This window comes from Neoarius graeffei, chromosome 13 (genome assembly GCF_027579695.1).
Source record: "Neoarius graeffei isolate fNeoGra1 chromosome 13, fNeoGra1.pri, whole genome shotgun sequence".
Taxonomy (NCBI): domain Eukaryota; kingdom Metazoa; phylum Chordata; class Actinopteri; order Siluriformes; family Ariidae; genus Neoarius; species Neoarius graeffei.
The window spans coordinates 81,555,558-81,570,389 of NC_083581.1; positions in this window are offsets into that span (position 1 = coordinate 81,555,558).

Genomic DNA, 14,832 nt, shown 5'->3' on the forward strand with positions numbered 1-14,832 from the left:
AATTGGACAGCTGACAGGGATCAAGGTCAGGTTTTTTAATCAGGGGTTTGATAACTGCTAGTTTAAAGGATTTGGGTACATAGCCAATCATAAGAGAAGAATTTATTATTTTTAGAAGCGGTTCAATTACTCCAGGCATTATCTGTTTGAATAGATGTGTCGGTAAGGGATCTAGTACGCAAGTTGAGGCTTTTGATGTAGAGATTAATGAAAGTAATTCAGTTTCTTTTAGGGGAGTAAAACATTCTAACTGATGATCTGAAACAGTTATATTATTAACTACAAGGTCACTTTCATTGTCTAACCTTAAATTAGTAGTTTGAATTTTTTGTCGGATATTCTCAATTTTGTCATTAAAAAATTTCATGAAGTTGTTGCTACTACATACTGCAGGTGTGCATGTGTTGATAGTGGACTTATTCCTGGTTAATTTTGCTACAGTATTAAATAGGAATCTAGGATTATTTTTGTTATCTTCTATTAGGGAGGAGAAATATGTTGATCTCGCAGCACTAAGAGCTTTTCTATACTTCAGGAAGCTCTCCTTCCAAGATAATTTGAACACTACCAATTTTGTTTGACGCCATTTACGTTCCAGTTTTTGAGTGGTCTGTTTTAATGTGCGAGTGTCATCATTATACCAGGGTGCTAATTTTTTTGTCTCTGACCATTTTCCTTTTTAGAGGAGCTACATTATCTAAAGTATGGCGGAATGTTGTTTCTAAGCATTCAGTTGCCTGATCAAGTTCTGCAGGGGCTGACAGTGACCCAATCAAAGTTGACAGCTCTGGGAGATCATTTATAAAGCTCTGTGCAGTAGTTGACGTGAAAGTACGTTTAATACAGTAGCGTGGTGAGGTGCATATATTATTACTCAGAGATATCTTGAATGAGATGAGACAATGATCTGAGATAACTTCAGACTGTGGAAGTATGACTATATTGTCTACGTTTAATCTGAATGTTAGTATTAGATCGAGGGTGTGACCACCATTATGGGTCGGTCCATTGACATTCTGCTTAATCCCGACTGAGTCTAAGATGGACACAAACGCTGTTTTTAAAGGGTCTTCTGGGTTATCGAAGTGAATATTAAAATCTCCGACAACTAAAGCTTTGTCTAAGGAAATAACCAGATCTGAGATAAAATCTGCAAATTCAGAAAGAAACTCAGAATATGGCCCCGGGGGCCTGTAAATAATAAGCAATGGAATTAACTGGGTAGACTTATTTTTCAAGGCTACATACATTATATGAGTATGAAGAACTTCAAATGTATTAAATTTATAACCAGGTTTTTGTGTTACACCTAGATAATCATTATAAATAACTGCGACACCTCCTCCTCTGCCAGTTAGACGAGGCTGGTGTATATAACTGTATCCAGGAGGACTCGCTTCATTTAATGCTATATATTCATTTGGCTTAATCCATGTTTCAGTTAAACAAAGTACATTAAACTCCTGATCAGTAATGAGTTCATTAACCATTAGCGCTTTAGATGTAAGAAATCTAATATTTAATAGCCCCACCTTTAGATCAAAGGTGCTGGCAGCAGCTGTACAGTCAGTATGATCTAATTTTATATTGATTAGGTTACTGGAACAAACTCTCTGAACATTTCTACCTTTTTGTTGAGCTCGGGGAACAGACACAGTCTCGATGTAGTGGGCCCTGAGTGACGACTCTGTGCAGCTAGCAGACAGTCGGTTTAGCCTGTTTGTCTGCTCCCTGGCCTTGGCTCTGGATTGTCAGAAATTAACTAGGCCTGTTCTGAGACTATGACCTATGCTGCAGGAAATGAGAGCAGCACCTTCCCGAGTGGGATAGATACTGTCCCGCCCTAACAGGCCAGCAGTGCCCTCAAAAGTAGCCCAATTATCTATAAAGCCCACACTGTTTTCAGAGCACCACCTGGACAACCAGCAGTTCAGCGACCATAACCTGCTGTAAGCTACATCGCCACGCCACATTGGGATGGGGCCAGAGCATACTACAGCATCGGACATCGCCTTCGCTAATTTAAACACCTCTACAAAGTTACTCTTAGTAACCTCAGACTGACGAAGGCGTATATCATTAGCTCCTGCATGGATAACTATCTTTGAGAACCTGTGCTTGCCTAGGATCCTAAGATTACCTGCTATGTCCGGCGCCCTGGCTCCCGGTATACACCTGACTAAAGCTGCTGGTGCCCCTAAAGGCTGAGCTAATTTCACGTGCCGTATGATAGAGTCCCCTATAACCAGAGCTCTTTCAGGTTTCTCAGTGGGTGCATCACTAAGGAGAGCAAACCTGTTCAACACGTGACGCGGAGAGGAGTGGTGCTCCCGTGGGCGAGCCTCAGCGGTAGCTTTGGCTCTACGCTTATGCCGCCGAGCCGTCACCCATTCGCCCCGCTGTAAGGGCTCTAATGCCGGAGTTGGGGGATTGCTAACTCCACCTAGGGCGTCCAGACTTTCCCTAACAGAAACTACACTGTTCTCACGCTCACTAACCTGCTCTAAAGCCTGGACACGTGCTTCTAGCACTGTAATCTTCTCCGTCAGAGAGCTCACTAATCTGCACTTATCACAAGTAAAGCTAATAAAGCTATCGCTAGTGACGGAGGAAGAATGACTAAACATCCTGCACTCAGCACACTGAACAGGCTGAAGGTGTGCCATGATGAAAAGATTCACGTACCTTAAATGAAGATCTGTTGATATTAAAGCAAATCAGATGTGGATGGCCTCCGCTTGTGGTCTTTACACAGGAGGAGAGAAAAAGAAAGCTTCCGGTCTCGGCGTTCTTCCGAAAAAAGAAAGAGAAAAAAACGGGAAAAAAAAACGGAAAAAGGAAAGCGAAAGTGAAAAGTACAAAAATGAAAGCGACAGTACAATAAAAATGAAGAGGATACTGGAAATTTATTTGTAGAAAAAAAGTTAAAAATGGATTAGTAATTAATGCCGGCACTCGCGGGAAAAAGGACTCGGCGCGAACAACTCAGGAAGCAGGAAGTGCGTAAATATATACAGTCAACCACTTTAGGCAAGGCAAGGCAAGGCAAGTTTATTTATATAGCACATTTCATACACAGTGGCAGTTCAATGTGCTTTACAGAAGTAATAGGAACACCTGTATACCTGCACATTTATACAGTTATCCAATGAGCCAATCATGTGGCAGCAGCACAGTGCATGAAATCATGCAGATACAGGTCATGAGCTTCACTGAATGGTCACATCAAACATTAAAATGAGGGAAAAGTGTGATATTTGTGACTTTAACTGTGGCATGGTGGTTAGAGCCAGATGGACTGCTTTGATTATTTCAGAAACTGCTGATCTCCTGAGATTTTCATACATGCATGTTGTCACATAAACGCATGTTGCACAGCTCCAGATGTTGACAGTGCGATGTTGTGCAGCATACTGACTCACAAAAGCTACTGCTCATGACTGCTGCACACGCATGACCATGCCACTCTCTATTTGTTTCCAACAGAAACAGTCTCAGAACTCTTTGATTGCACCTTGTATTGAGTGATGGGAAAGACAGGGAAGACCCTCCCAGTAACTGGAAGGGGAACTAGAAATAAGGGCAGATGGGACTAAACTAAAGTTGACAGTACAGGAATGGACAGATTTCCTAGATTATTATCCTTATCCTGGAGACTGTAATTCACCTGAACCAACATCAGGTATGAGAAATACAGAGACAGGATTTTTTTTTTTTTTTTTAACAGGGGGACCCCTTAACTGGGTCCAATGAAACAAACATATATATTAACATTGATTTCTCATATATTTTCCCAGTAGATTACAAAAATGTCTAATTATCAGTTAAGCTTTTGAGAAAGATAACAATATTTAATCATGAGAGATAGTATTTGATCCTCAATTTATTAAGCAATGTAATGCTAATCTACATTACCCTTAGCAAAAAGTAGTATACTTAAAGTTCATTTTATTAAGTATGCTTCAGTATAGCAAGTATACTACAGACCATGTACTTTTAGTGTACTAGAAAGTATACAAATTTAATACTTTTTCGGACTAAATTGGAACAATTCAAGTTTATAAAAGTATACCACAAGTACACTCATCTATATACTATCAATGTGCTTGGTATATCCCTCTCATATGCTTAAAGTATACCACAAGTAGACTTATTGATATACTGCCATTGTACTAGTTATATACTTCTTTAAGATTTTGGGGGGGGGGCTTTTTTCACCTTTATTGGATAGGACAGTGTCAAGACAGGAAATGAGCTAGAGAGAGACACACAGGGAGGGATCGGGAATCAAACCCGGGTCCCCAGATATATGATATTGTGCCTTAGTCAACTGAGCTATGACACCCCTTAGTTATAGACTTCGAATCCCTATTTTTAGTTTATTATTGTATACTTTAAGTATACTGTTATAAACGTTGGTTATTTCACTAGTTTACTTGTTATACTTTAAGTTTGCTTGGCATATTACTTGTAGCTTACTATTTATATACTGGAAATATACTCCTTAAAGTATTCTTAAAGTTTACTCATACTGTATGTACACAAGAGTGTGATGCATTTACAAAATCACAAGACAGAATGTTGAAAACAAGTTTGACATATTTTCAAACATTTCAAAAACAAAGACCTATGAAATCAAGTCCTTCCTTACTGGAGAAAATGATCAATAAAGTCAAGTCAAAAGTTTTTCTGTTTTTGTGTATGATTTTAAGGTACATAAAGATAATGCAATTGAGCACACATACTATATACTGTAAAGTTTTAAACTCCAGCATTATATTATATTAATATATAAATTAAATGTTAAGCATGAGTCAATGACTTGACCTTATTATGCACTTGGAGCAAGATATACTAAGTATTAGTACTTTGTGGCAGAAAAATGTAAAAAGTATACTAAAGTATAAGTTTTAGTATTAAAGTATAAGTGTAAGTCTTAGTATTAATGTACTTAGACTTTTGTTTATACTTTTCAGTATAAGCCAAGTATACTTCACTATACTATTCTTAAGTATATAAAATATAGTTTATAAAAAGTCAACTTCAAGTATACTTCCTCAGTTTTAGTATAAAATAAGTATACTCATAGTACACTTGAATAAACTTCTTTTTGTTAAGGGTATCTTCTGCTGAGGCGGCACGGTGGTGTAGTGGTTAGTGCTGTCGCCTCACAGCAAGAAGGTCCTGGGTTCAAGCCCCATGGCCGGCGAGGGCCTTTCTGTGTGGAGTTTGCATGTTTCCCCCACAGTCCAAAGACATGCAGGTTAGGTTAACTGGTGTAATGGAAATTTCTAATGAACGCTTAACAGTCGTCTTTTCAGTCATTTATTAAAGTAAATCATACAAAGGTATATAAGAAAGGAAAGAAAGAAAATTAAAGCATAACATCACCTCTAGTGATGTGAGAGTACGTGCGCGCTCTCCGAGTTGTGTTTTAGTGGCTGCTATCTATTATACTCTAAAGGCATTTGCTTACTGCTTGCATCTTCACGTGATTGGCTCAAGATTTTCTATGAAGCTTTGTTAGAGCGTGCACCTGGCGTTCGGGCGGATGCGTAGTTATCAGAACTCAGGCACCCTGCTTATCACCCCCAAGGTCAGGAAAGGTGGGTACATCATGAGAAGATGCAAGCTAGGATGAACTCAAGCACCCTGCTCATTACCACCAAGGCCACAGAAAAGCGATTACAACATAGGAACAAACATCTTTCTCAGTATAGGCCACTTGAGCTCAACATACAGAAACACAGAGAATAATAATGTTCATCCATTAAAAATTCCCTCACATTCCCCCCTTTTTATCCTATAGGATAAATTGCTAAAGGAAAGAAAAGAACTGTACACAGTTTCAGTGATAAGAGTTCTCAGAGAGATTCGACTTAACACGTCATTGAGTGTACAGGGATAATGCTAAGGCTGTTTTTATAAGACATAGACATCTTAAATGAATGCTAGCAAGCCATATACATAGATCAGGAATAATAGAACAGGAAACAATCATAATGAAAGTGTTTTAAGTCAGGACCAATTTCATTTCAACTGTGCTGATGTCATGGAACGGTGGGTTATAGTCTTCGTGTGGGTTTGGAGGCCAGTCAGGCAAGTCATCTGAGTCTATTTTCACCATCTGGTAACCAATATTTGTCAGCTGCCTCTGAAACACAGACATACAACATTGACAGGGAACAGGGAGCAAACATAGCATCACAATCACTAAGCCCAGGACCGGTATGGTGGATAGAATTAGAGTCTTCCATCCACTAAACCAATGCCACCAGCTGTCTTTGTCTCCTCCATGTTCGTCTGCTCGTAATTGTTCAGCAACCTTGCGCATCTTGTTCAATGCCTCAGTGATGTTACCATGATTTCCGTCGTTTTCAGGAATGTACGTACAACAGTGTTCCCCTATCATGACACACACTCCACCTTCCTTTGCCAAAAGGATGTCGAGGGCCATGCGATTCTGTGTCGTCATTAATCTGAGTGCAGTCAATTCAGTTCTCACGCCCTCCATGGCCTCTATGGTTGAATTCACAAACTGCGCCAGCCTATAATGCACCACCTCAAGTTCATTCCAGAGTTGTGTTATCCCGTACTGTGGAAACAGTGCCTGAAAGAATTTCTTCACCTTGGGTTGCAGCTGATGTTCCGGAGGAGGAAAATCATCGTCGACACTTCTGCGTCGTCTGCCACTCGTCTCAGGGGTTGCTATTATTAGGTGGGCATCTAATTGGATCAGGGCACACGTGCCTTTCCAATCTACCGGAAGAAAGTTATACACATAGTGACCACACTTCCACTGCCAGCCTGGGTAATAGAAGGTTGGACCCGCTAACTGAGTTAGATTCCCTCCTGGTCCTAAGTCACTTCCTGTTATCGCTTTTCTGCCTTGCTTGTACAGAGTGCCACTTCGTCCCGTGCAAGTCACATTTGGATTTGGGACTGAACCCTGCACAGTGCAAATGGTTGAACACCTAGTTTCCTTGACCTTCCCTACGAGGTTTGAGTTTGGATCACCCTTTCGCCCTGCGCATAAGGTATAATTTATCCCCTTTCCTAATTCATTTACACTAATTTCTACCCTTGGGTCGTCTCCCCCACCTTGATACATGACACTACAGTCTTCTACATCATTGCAGACAGCTTCCATCACAGCTTGCCATGCTTGCGCAGTGTCTTCATCCGTTGTGTTGGCGATCTCGAACATGAATGGTTGTGTAACGGTGTGTGGCAGAGTTGAGCAAACTAGACAATTTGACCTGTTAGCTTGTTTAGCTGTAAAATTAGCATACTGCCAATACAAATTATGAGTTGGATGTCTCCCTCGTCTTGATTCTGTGTCAGTCTGGGTTCCCTGTATCGACCACCACACAAATCCTCCCATGAGCCCCATTAGGATCAAGATACTCAGGCCCACGACTGGACCTAGTTTATAATGATTTACCCCCTTCATTTTGTGTTAACTAGGTCTCCGAGTTAACCCTTGCCCTTCTTGACGTGTATTGGTGCTCAGAGGGCGAGCATGCCCTATCAGCCCTCGTCCCACCTCACCGGAGCTTGGAGAAACTCGGGACTTCTGAAACGAGTTTTACTGACTAGATACTAAATACTCTTCTCTATTGAGGGTGCAACAGCGTAACTGTGCTGTCACGCTCAGTCCCGTGGAACTTGCTCGCCACGTGGTTTAGATCAAAGCAGGAAAGCGGTCATGTAGGGCACCTTCTGAATGATAATCGCTTACCTCTCCTCCTGAGTCTTGGGTTACCACTTGTCCCACCTTATGGTTGGGGTTCTGTCCTCAGATGTACTTAATTAACACTTCTTTCTCCTCGAGCTTTAGTCAGCATCTGGGTCACTTAGGCCTTCTTTTCCCTCCTGCTTAGCCGGTTCAGGAACCCTCCTGCAGTGGCTAGCGTGGATCCACGTCACTCTGCCTGTGATTTTCACTGCTGTTGGGGTCGTGAGCAGGACCTGGAATGGGCCGTTCCACCATGGCTTGTTCCACTTGGTTCGTCGGAAGTCCTTCACCACAATCCAATCCCCTGGTTGTAGATCGTGCAGAGGTCCCTCAGCGGGTTTGGGAAGTGCTTCTTTTACCTGTTTGTGGATAGATTTCAAAGCAGAGGACAACGTTGCACAGTAATTCAACATTGCATCATCACACAGTGTGGTGTCCGGCAGTGTTCCTTGAGCTGGCCCTATCCCCATGTTGGGTACTCATCCAAACAGAATTTCGAATGGGCTTAACCCATGTTTAGGCCTAGTTTGCATCCTCATTTGTGTGAGTACTACAGGGAGGACCTTTGTCCATCCTAGCCCTGTTTCTGCACAAGCTTTGCTTAGTTTATTTTTAAGGGACCCATTTTCCCTCTCTACTGCTCCTGCACTGGCAGGATGATGGGCACAATGTTGTTTCAGGTCTATCCCTAGGAATGCTCCTATTTTCTTTAGGGCTGCATTAACAAATAGTGTTCCATTGTCACTGGAGATTTTGCTAGGTATACCCCACCTAGGAATTACATCTCTCAGGAGTGCTTTGACTACCGCCTCTGAGTCTTGTTTAGCTGTGGGGAATACTTCTACCCATTCTGAAAACATGTCAACTATTACCAGGCAGTACCTTTTCCCTTCACTAGGTGTCAGTTCAATAAAGTCCATTTGGAGGTGATCAAATGGTTTGTCTGGTATTGGGTGTGCTGCTTGAGTTAGTCTGATACCTTGACCTGCATTATGTTGTGCACATATCAAGCATTGCTTGCAAAATTTCGCAGCATAATTTGAAAACCCCTTTGTGAACCATCTCTTTGTTACTTCTGCTACCATCCCCCCTTTTTGACACATGGGTGAGCCCATGTGCCAATTTTGCATAGAAAGGGAACATGTATTTTGGTAGACAGGGACAGCCCGAGGGACAAACCCAGACTGAGTTTGCAAGGATACAGCCTGCCTGTTTCCAGACTCGTCTCTCGTCCTGGGTGGCAGTGCTCTGAAGGTCCGCTAGCTGTAAACAAGGGGTAGAAACCTGAGGAAAGGCAAGGTTAGAGGGTGAACTGGAAGCTGAGGCTGCACACTTAGCTGCCGCGTCCGCCCTGGCATTCCCTTGAGACACAAGATCAGTATTGTTAGTATGGGCAGCACACTTACACACAGCAATAGCTCTAGGGAGTAGAACAGCATCCAACAACTCAGAGACCAATTTATGATGTGCAATGGGAGATCCTGTGCTAGTGAGAAAATTTCTATGTTTCCAAATGGTGCCAAAATCATGCACAACGCCAAATGCATACCTACTGTCCGTAAAAATATTGACAGATTGCCCTGCCGCCAATTTGCATGCCTCAATGAGGGCACAGAGCTCTGCAGCCTGCGCCGACAGGTTCGAGGGCAGACGTGACGCCTTGAGGACCTCGTGATCTGAGACTACGGCAAAACCTACTTTGTTCTTTCCCGTCTCTGGGTCTCTGGAGGCTGAACCATCCACATAGAGGACCATGCCTGGATTTTCCAAAGGGTCGCTCTTTAAATCTGCCCTGGGGGAACAAAAATCGTTAGTGAGAGCAACACAGTCATGTGGCTCTCCATCGTCCTCTGTAGGGAGAAGAGAGGCAGGATTCAGAACAGTACAACGTTTCACAGTGATGTTAGGCATATCAAGTATGACTGTGTTATACTTCAACCATCTCTGTGCTGACAAATGTGACGTCTTTTTCTCCAACAGAAGCAGGGAGACAGCATGTGGGACCAAAAGGGTGAGGTTAGAATACCCCGCAATATTTCTGGAGGCAGTTACCGCCTTTTCAGCTGCAGCAACTGCACGCAGGCAAACAGGAAGTCCAGCCGCCACTGGATCCAGCCTGCTGGAGAAGTAAGCTACAGGTCTCAATCTATCCCCGTGTTTCTGCAAAAGAACAGAGGTCATAAAACCCTTCTTTTCATCTACAGTTTGAACAAATGGTTTATTGGGATCAGGCAGTCCCAGTGTGGGTGTGGTCTGCAGAGCGCTCTTTAGGGATGTCAGGCGTGTGCGGGACAGCCGCAGCATTGACTGCTTGCAGATCTTGGACAAACCTCCACTCATCGGGCTGGGACGGTTTTCTTCCTTCTTAACTGGAAAAATAGGAGTGCGCACTGGAGAGTCCTGGCAAGGGACAATTACATCTGCCTTCAGCAATGAATCAAAGACCGGTTTTATACCTGCAATTGCTTCTGGTTTGAGTGGGTACTGGGTCTGTTTAGGACTGAAATCTGATTTGGGGGTGATCACCACTGGTTCAGCATTCTTTATTAGGCCCACATCACGTTTACCCTTTGCCCAAACGGAATTTGGAACTCCCGCCAATTTGGGGTGCACCTCTGCTGGAGTTATGCCTGTGGAAACAGAGACAAACAGGCCACTACGGCTGGGGTCTCCAGGACCCTGGTCATCAGTGGCTAGTATTACGCTGCGCTTAACATGCACACACACAGCCTGACTTTGCTTGTAGACCCCAAGCCTTTGACAAAACAACACACTAGGGTCCTCTGTTCGGGACCATTCATTGTCATTGGCTGCACACTTCTTGACCCACTTCCCCACGTCTTTCCAATGGGCGGCTCGCGGTTTTGCTAATGAGACATGGGGTATAGAATCAATGATGTCAAAGAAATCATGTTGGCAGCAGTCAACCTCAGAGTCCTCTGTTCTGAGGCCGTGCATAACATGTTTGAGAACACTGCGATTAGCATTGATGCAGCTGTTTGGACAATGAGTAAAATGGACCTGCACAGCACAATAATGTTTAGACCAATATGTAGTTTTGAGGGTCAATCTTTCATGTGTGTGGGGGTCTGCAAACCAAGCCTTTTCAAACTCTACATCTTGCCCTTGGTGAACATGTGCTGTACAATGCAAATCTTCCTCTTTCATATAATCTGTGTCAACTGATGAGGTGTTCAAGCGTGCGAGCTGTACAAGGTGTTTTGGAGTTTGTGTAAGCTGATCTGAGCAGAGCTGCCAGACATACACATACAGGGGGCTTCCAAACCCATACTGCACACCGCACATTTCACTTACTTCAATGGTTAGCCCATCTGGAGTGGACATGAGATTTACTCCTAATTTGCACATTAAATCACGTGCTAACAAATTCACTGGACATGTATGTGAGATGAGAAATGAGTGGGACGTAACTATTCCTCCCTCGCTTTCACACGGGAGGTTGACTGAGAAAGTTTCGGTTACAGGTCGTCCTGAGATGCCCACTGTCTGAATAGAATTTGAGCTGAGCGGTGGGTCTACTGGAAGTACCCCATGTTGTATCACTGAGTGTGCTGCTCCAGAATCTACTAAAAAGGTTAACACATGCCCACACACAGTGAGGGGCATACAAGGGAGTTTAGAAAAGGGAGTAGTTGTGTATTTTAACAAACTTAATGCAACTTCAGGTGTATTTATTTGGACTGGTATATCGGGCGTTTCTGTGTAATCTTGCTGTTGCATGCAGGTGCTGCTACTAACGTGTTTAACGTTATGTGAATGCTCCTGTCTATGTGTATGTGTATCATCAGGTGTGTGTGTGTTACCTCCCCTGTTCTCTGTGTGGGGCCCGTTCCTGGAGTCCGCCCATCAGTCTGCTTTGCTGTACTCCTCACGGGGCTTCTGCCTGTTACTGTGGAGACAATTTCGAGCAATGTGTCCCTTCCGATTGCAGTTGTAGCAGGTTACGCCTTTAATCCAGGACGGGTCGCCCCAGGTCATCCTGCCTCGGCCCCTACCTCGACCTCTTCCTCTTCCTCCTTCTCCAGGCTGAACCGTCTGGAAAAAAGAGTGAGAGTGGCGGCGTGTAGGTCTTGGTCTCTTTGTGTCGACTTTGTCTTCTCCTTCTCCTTCAGCAGCTTTTCTGCATGCACAGCGTACTGCTCGATCTTGGTGAGACTGGTGGTTTCCCACAGGAGACAGAGCTGCTTTACTAACTTGGCCACTGCTGGATCCATACCGCTCATGAAACTGTTCCGCAGGTGCGCTTCCCAGACCTCAGGAGTGCCTTCCACTCCAGCCAGGGTCACGGGTCTGGTCAGGCCACTGTGTTTCTCATGCACGGCAGTGAGACGGGTGAGAAATGCTGACACCCCTTCTCCATCTTCTTGCTTACACATACTGATCTTAGTCATGTCTATGTTCAAAGGAAAAGCACTATCCAGACGAGCACAGAGAGCAGTGATGGTATCTCTATACTCACTATTGCCAGCCGCGCTCCAGTCTGGTGTAGCCATTCGCTGGTCAGCTTCCAGCCACTCTTTGGAAACTTTGCTCCAATCTATACCCATCTTGATCATGAGTAGGCGGCGAAGTTCATGGGTGGTCGGTCGGAATTCTCTGCAAAATATCAACAGCTCATTACCAAATGTCTTTCCTCCTACCTCTCTCACATTGGGAAGAGAAGCCATGCTTTCCTTGATATCAGCTGTCATCCAGGGTCTGTGGACTAAAAGCATGCCATCAGCTCCAGCCACTTCCACCATTGGAAGATGAAGGACTTCAGACTTTAGATTATGGCCTTGTGGACCCACTGGTGAGCACGTGGTCAGGTCCAGGAGAGTATCTTTTCCATCGCCGTATGCAAGACCGGATCTTGTGTGTGATGGAGAAGCGAGGGGAGGTGCTGATGCTGGAGGCGGCTGGTAGGCTGGAGGAGATTCCAGAGGCTCAGTTTTTTCCTTTGTCTCAACTTCTCCCCTTCTCTGTGGGTGAGGCGCTTGTGGGAATGATGCTCCGCCTTGCTGAGGAGGCAGTGTGTGTCGGGGTGGTGGGGCAGACTCCAGGTCAGGGTCCATCTGAAATTTCAAACACTGAGAAGAGGGTGAGAGCCCTGCCTGTCGTTTCTCTCTTTTGTACTCTCTCTTAAGTGTTTCTTCTTTCCATGCAGAAAACGCCCTCCAGTCCCCTAAGAACTTAACATTATCTGCAGACTCTTCTTTTTCCTTCTGTTTCAACTTTTCTTCTAACTGTCCTATCTGCCTGGGACTAAAACTGCCCTTCTCAGGGAATCCTAAGTCCTTTACCCATATGTCAAACTGTGCCAAACAATCCTCGCCATACGAGGTTTTCATAAACTGGATGTTTGGGCTGTCATAGAAACACCCACTTCTTACTATAGCACATGTAGCTTCAGGCTTACCTGCTCCTTCCTTTCCTTTCTCTAACTTGCTGCTTCTGTTCCCCATTGTACACTGTTATATTAATAGGCTGTGACAACAGCGGCTGAGTTTCTTTATCAGGATCACAAAAAGAACAGGTTGGACTATGTTCAAAAATGCGACACAATAATCCTTTAGGTGTGTTCTTATTAGTAAACGATTTATCTGACATTTGCCTTAAACCAAAGTAGGTATCATTTAACACAACAACCTCAAAGACAACTCGCGCATGTGTACAAAAGCTGTTTCTCTGTTTTAGAATTTGGAGGAGGACAGTACTCTGTTAATTCATCAATATTTTGCGTGCACACCGGTGTGTCTTTGCGTTTTCGTGATCGAACCTCTCTATCCCGTTCCCCAGACGGGCCAGTTGTTCACACAGAACAAAGGGAGCAAGATTCAATTCCCACGAATCGCTGAACGTGAATCCGTCGAAACACGCACCCGTACTTCCCCTCCTCAAGTAGGCGAGCGATTACCCAGTCATCACTTAGGCGGATAATTCTCTTACACAACCCAATAAACTACTCGCAGTTTATTGTCTCAAAATTGTGTTTTATCCGTTGTCTGCAAACATATTGATGGTACCACAGTTTAGCAGTCCTCCTGGGCTCGGACAAACTTCTGTCCATCTCTTATATCATTCTAAATACTGTTTCCACTAATTTCTTTACACAAGAATGCAAAGTTATCACTTACTGGTTTGGTGAGCCCTGACGGTCTGGTCTCTCATCCGAGTTCTCAGCTCCGCACCGTAGCCTTGGGAGTGTTCCGTCGTCCGAGGATCAGACGCATAGGGCCCACCCAGGGGACGCCAAATTGTAATGGAAATTTCTCATAAACACTTCAGAATGCTTAACAGTCGTCTTTTCAGTCATTTATTAAAGTAAATCATACAAAGGTATATAAGAAAGGAAAGAAAGAAAATTAAAGCATAACATCACCTCTAGTGATGTGAGAGTACGCGCGTGCTCTCTGAGTTGTGTTTTAGTGGCTGCTATCTATTATACTCTAAAGGCATTTGCTTACTGCTTGCATCTTCACGTGATTGGCTCAAGATTTTCTATGAAGCTTTGTTAGAGCGTGCACCTGGCGTTCGGGCGGATGCGTAGTTATCAGAACTCAGGCACCCTGCTTATCACCCCCAAGGTCAGGAAAGGTGGGTACATCATGAGAAGATGCAAGCTAGGATGAACTCAAGCACCCTGCTCATTACCACCAAGGCCACAGAAAAGCGATTACAACATAGGAAAAAACATCTTTCTCAGTATAGGCCACTTGAGCTCAACATACAGAAACACAGAGAATAATAATGTTCATCCATTAAAAATTCCCTCACACTGGTGACTCTAAATTGAGCGTAGGTGTGAATGTGAGAGTGAATGGTTGTCTGTGTCTATGTGTCAGCCCTGTGATGACCTGGCGACTTGTCCAGGGTGAACCCCGCCTTTCGCCCGTAGTCAGCTGGGATAGGATCCAGCTCGCCTGCGACCCTGTAGAACAGGATAAAGCGGCTACAGATAATGAGATGAGATGAGATCTTCTGCTGAACCCAGGTGGTGAATACACAAAACAAGGAAGGACGGAATTTTCCCTACTTTGTTTGGACTTATGATGGGGACAATTTTTACCTTACACTTGTAATGAAAAATGTAA